Raw genomic sequence first — 6,374 nt, 5'->3', positions numbered from 1 at the left:
TTCATTTGCGTTTTATTTACCGGATTTATTATATCATGAGCAGCACGACGGGTGTCACATGTGGAGCATGATCTGCTTACCCTTTATGAGCACCTGAGATCATCCCTAGTTGTTATGTTTTAATGTTGTTTAACAGTTTCACATTTCTCTTTAAGTAAAAAAACATATGCCTAGACTATTTCTACTAGGAGTTCATGTCTTTATGCTTGACTCCATTTTTGAAGCAATTGGCCAGCTCTTCGAGTCCATTCTCGAGCATCTCATCAAATGTATTGTGATTGTATGTTTTAATTAAAATGTAACTGTGTTCAGTAAAAAAAAATTTTCGTGATATATCGGTATTGTCTTAAAATGCGTTCAAATGCACAGGGGTATAGCAAACATCGAATGCCCTCCCAAAAGTTCTCACACCCTATAACAAAACAAGAAAATGTAATTAAATTAATTACTAATTGATATCACAATGGTTGTTTTTTTTACATTTTAAGTGGTTTTTAATAGAAAACGATGCATTGTTCTACATTTCAGTTCATACTTAGTTGCTATGACCTTTCAAGCGGGATTTTACTCTCAAATTGGATAGGAAATTGTCCTCTTATATTTTAAAATCTGGTTTCACACATTCCCGAATAACATTCTTGAACTCCTTGCTGCATTAATTTTGGTCCATTTTAGTTATCATGACATCAGACTTAGACGTTTTCTCCAATTTGTGATCATACAATGTCTTTTATCCAACGACATTTATCAAGGAAAATCAGTTCAATGGATAATGTGTTCACATGCTTGTTTTATACCTATATATACATATATGTCTACACTTATGTCTATCTAAGCATTGATCTGCACACGTGTCTTTGGGGTTCAGACAAGAAATAAAGGCACATTTATAACACCATTTTAAAATAGAATTTGTAAGACATTATTTAAAAAAAAAAATGATTAAATCAAAATCTATGAAGTTTTTCTATGCGATTTATACGTGTATTCCATATATTTGTAATTCATTTTCAAACTCTTTTTTTTTTTATATGTCAAAAAAAATAAAAGTTCTATATACCATTTTTGAATGGAGATACATGTACCATGTTAGTCATAGTGTTCCAACCTAGAATCAGTGAATAACCTATTCTGTATTTGACTGATTGCTATAGCCTCCGTATACAGTATATATAAGAAAGGAGGAGATATCAATTTTGAATTATTAAGTTTGACAAGGTAATAACGTTCCAATTAACGTAAAGCCACAATAACAATTGCGATTTAAATTCTTATATCTTACTGTATGGATGTCACTATATATAATATTATATGTCACGGTAAAGCAAACGATAATAACACATAAATAAACGAAAAATATCAAAAGCGACAAGTTTAATATACCTGATCATTACTCCAAAATTGTTCAAGGACATACTTTTAAACGTTCAACTACAATCCGAACTACAACACATGGTTATATAGAAATATATATTTTTGCATTCAATGTTACACGGAATATTGTAATAATTCTACGTAAAATATCTTTGAAATTGATCCAAATTTAGCTTCAAACTGTGAAGTAAAAGGAAATAGTATGTATCAATTAGGAATTACCTTAGGAAAATATATGGTGAAATTAGAGTCAAAGTATCTTCAAAATGAAGCAAATCAAATTTGGTGAAAATAATTTGATCATAACTTTATCTACATGCACGGAACAAATATTTGGAAAGGGCAAATCCAATAATGGTAACTTTTTCAAAAAAGAAAACGAAACCCTCATACATCTTTTTCACACTTGTAACATTATAATGGTAGTTTAGGAACATAATTTTGATGCATTTGAAACGTTTAATGTGCTGAATAATACAGCAAATATCCCAATGAGTGTAAAACTATTCATACGAGGAATGTACGATTACAATGAAAACAAAATGTCCCAACCAATACGATTACAAATACAGTTGAATGAATAATTTGGAAATATATGAATATAATCAAATATCAGTCTAAAATATTAACTTTCATTTGATATCATATGCAAAACGGGAAATAGGCATCTAAAGTTGAATCTATGAATATATTATTATCTTAAAAAGGGAAAGTCTGAAACTGAAATTAAACTTATTGCAAATCATATACAGTTATAAGTTACTTATCAATTTTGTATTTATCTTTACATTTTCAATTAATTTGATTCTTTTTCACTTATTGGTAATCGTTTAAAGGGTATCAGCTGTCAAATTCGTATTCAACGATTTGCTTCAAAATCTAATATTTGAGCTATAACAGTGTAAACGTACATCAAAACTATAAAAATCTCAAATAACCAAATTACATTGGCTTGATAAGGTCTATCCATATTACGTGTGTATCGTAATATAGAATCCATCTTATTTACTATCGACGTGCCCTCCGAAGACTGTCGACGGTCATATAACCCGATATAAACATAAATATAGATATAAATATATACGCCCGTGCAATTGGATTGTTCTAGGTATGATTGAGTTCCTGTTATATATTAAAATATATGGTTATCATCTCATTTAGATAAGAAAAATATTTTATGAATTAAATCAGTCAATCAAATGTTTTTCTATATCCTGCGTGATCTTGCGTTTATTTGTACTTGGATTTTAGCGAGAGGTTTGGCTAGCAATAAAACTAGGTTCAGCCAACCATTTTATTAAAATGCCCTGTACCAAGTTGTTATCAAATAGTTAGTTTCTATGAATGTTGGCGTTTTTTTTTGTCGCAGTTTAGTGTTTCTGTTATTCTGTTGTTTCCCTTTTACAGTTGATGTGTTCCCTCGGTCTTGGTTTGGATTCCTGATTTTCAGTTACTAGTAAATAGATTGATGACTGTTAGACAACGGTATATCACTGGCCGTTATTTACCCTTCTTTAACTTTCATTGTTGACAGTCTCGTGCTCTTAACAATGAACACCTCTTATGCATGCGTAATCCATCTCTAGCTAAGGGGTTAAAATAATATCACATGAATACGGATTCAATGAGGTTGATATATTCATTTTCAAGTGAATAATTCATCACCAAAGTTTCTTAGTTTATTTAACAAAAATTAACCAAACTGGCTGCCGTAGGAAATTTTATTTCCCTATTTCACTTTTATTAATGGTTGAACGAAACACAATTATATTTTCATGTATTGTAGCTTATGCCCCTTTCATATATTTATTTGTCTAAAATGTGCATTTAGACGCTTTACGTAGCTAGTTATGTGATATGATAGGTTATTACAATCAGTATATAAAATATATCAAATACAAAAGACACGCCTTTAGAAGACGTGCCTTTTTCGGGTTAACGCGGAAGTAACCATAGAAGTAAACGCACGTACCCAGTCAGAAATATGGCAGTTGTTATCCAATCGTTTGATGTGTTTGAGCTTTTGATTTTGACTGGGGACTTTTCGTTTTGCATTTTCCTTGGAGTCACCATTCTTGTGATTTTACTTTTTACATTGTTATACTTTAAATGTCTCCTGACGCAGTTTTAACGCGGCTTGTATATAGAGCCCACGCAAGAAAACTCCGTGTTAACCTTTCCCGCCCGTCTACATCACATATTTGGTCTGCACCCACGAGTTTGAGTCTTTTGAACGCAATGTTCAAAATTGGGTGATGCCATATGTTGATCGAATACACAAAAGCATGTTTAGCCAATTCAGTTTTACCAACTATCTGTAGAGCTACACCAAGACAATTGAAGAACAAAGCTATCAAGGCTTTTCTATCATGCTTGTAATAGTTCTTTGAGCTCATAACAGAAATTAAATCTGAAATGCATTCCGAACATTGCCTAGTATTTTGTATGCGATAATGGCACAAAAAGCGTAGGAAATGAGCATAACAAGCTGATGGTAATACATATATTCCTCCACCTTCACCTATTTGCACCTCTAACGGAAGCATACTTTCTTCAAAATTGCATGGTGCCAAATGTAGAATTTTAAGTTTGCTAGCAATTCCCTTTTTTCTGAAGGTCATCAGTCTCAGCATATCAATATGAATATCTGAAAAATCTTCAATTCTGAATACTTTTTCCAATGTGAACTTTGACAATGCATATACAATTAGTTTCAGGGCTATGTTATATTGTTGTGTTTTGTAGAAAAATGAAGCCAATGCCAGCCAACCAGACATAGCGTCGTGATGAATATTCCTTAGTTGGTAACTTAGACATGCGTTGTAAATAGCATACATACGCTTGTTGTAAGGTCTACTGGTAAGCTCTTCAAATTGGAACACATTTCTACATTGGAATGACATAAAGAATAGATGCAAGCGTCGGATTCTAGATGTTTGAAAACGAAGTAATTGATAGACTGACCGCCCATAGTTTCTTCTCAATTCGGTATAACTATGTTGCTGTAAATATTGATCTGAGGAAGAAGTAAAAATTGTTGATTGTATGATACGTTGGAAACTAAGAGCGTTTGCATGAAAAGACACATTTTGTTCTTTGTAAATTTCAAATTGAGGTATCTGAGGTGAAAAGAAGATGCAACGCCAGTCATAGCTCTGTAATGTATGGAGATGGTATAACAAGAGTTGTCGTTCTAGTCCTTCTATCTTATTTTCAAACAAATTATTTTCGGGAATAAAGTAATGCGGACAACAGGAGTAGTTTACACAGTAAATCAGCCTCCTAAAACATTTCATAAAACATGGTATCAAATGTTCTGGTGTCCAAACTGATTGATGGAATTCTTCAGAAATCCAAAATATAATAGTTTTAAGGAAATATGAACAGAGTAAATCTTTACAATAAATATCTATAACATCTTTCAGTAGAATTTTCAGCAAGGAATAGCACAGCAATTGTGTATGACTAAACGTATACACTAGCAGTTTTTCACCAACTGAAAAAGACAAACGCCATTCTATTTCTTAGTTAATTGATCCTTTAACACCAATCGGCACAAAGAGCACTCCGTGGTCTATGATATTTCGCCTAACATCGGCAGCAGGCCATGCATTGTTTGGCCTTGTAACCCACCGGTTGGCAGGATTTATCCATGATTTACTATGTAAGCAGTATGCATTATCAATTGTTCCATGTGTATCTGATAAACATGGACCATGAATAATCGAATACAACTCTCCAATAAACCTCTGTTTAAACAATACATTCGAAATAAACAGTTTTCCTCCAATGTCCAAACACGTTTCGATAATGTTTAGATAATTAGTATAAACAAGAGATAAATAGGTATATCCGGGTTTTGTGTCCTCCATAAACATGGAAAAGTATATCTTTTGTTCATCATAAATTACTGGTGAAATGTCCTCGTGTACTTCCATATCGTTTAATACATGCATATTATCTATATCACTACCCTTCATTTTTAAGCCTTCTCCATAACTACCACTTGTGATAAATACACTGTTTTTAACGTTTGTTAAATTATCTCTCACGTTATTCGTCATTCGTATTGTTTTAACATGATCCTCATATCCAACAATGTTTTGACATAGATAATGATACAGTGATATTGACAGGCTCCGTGTTGTGTCATCTAAAAGGAAAATAAGGTACCAAGATTTAAAATAAATTATTAAGAATCAATAAAGTTTTGTTTCACATGCATTTAATATCGATTGGTTAAACGTTATAAGTAATTACAAATTTATTTAATCCAAAATATTGGACTTTGAAAAACAAATTATTTTGTGAGATTTCAAACAAAAGATGACTACGTCGTTACAAATTCAGGCATTTAACAGTCGTTTTCCATCCGTTTTTTATGTGTTTGAGCCTTTTATTTTGCCATTAGATAAATAACTTTCCGTTTTGAATTTTCTTTGTAGTTCTGGCAAAATGATTACACAAAATAAATGTCTGTTTACACCAGCTAATACTGTTTATATATTCAACTAAAATTCAAATATGTGTTCGTTTCAATTTTAACTGTATGACGTCAATACAATAAATTGATTGGGTTGATTTTGTTTTATTTTGTTTACAAATTTGTAGCAAAAAAGAAAAAAACCAAACGTCATAATAAATAAAATTTTACACGAAGTTGTGGTCGTATTTACTTTTATCAAATGTTATATCCAATGCAAAACGTTCACCTTTTATTTCAAAAGGATATTTGAGAGTTGAGCACTTCCAAATGTCCTCATAATTATGTAGATTCTAATATAAGCTTCTTCAAACAAATTAAGTTCACGCCGTGATAGAATACGAATACATTGTATGTCAGCTGTTCGGCAACGTCATGTTTCGTTTTTGGTTGATCCAATCATAATCTCTTTGTGTGTGCTTTTTACAAATTTACCCGAAGTCAAACGGGGTAAATGGGTCATTGAATCATGACATAAGAAAATAAACATTTTACGGGAAAATGCACGAATGCAAAA

This window comes from Mytilus edulis, chromosome 8 (assembly GCF_963676685.1).
Source record: "Mytilus edulis chromosome 8, xbMytEdul2.2, whole genome shotgun sequence".
NCBI classification, from domain to species: domain Eukaryota; kingdom Metazoa; phylum Mollusca; class Bivalvia; order Mytilida; family Mytilidae; genus Mytilus; species Mytilus edulis.
This window is presented reverse-complemented; position numbering follows the sequence as displayed.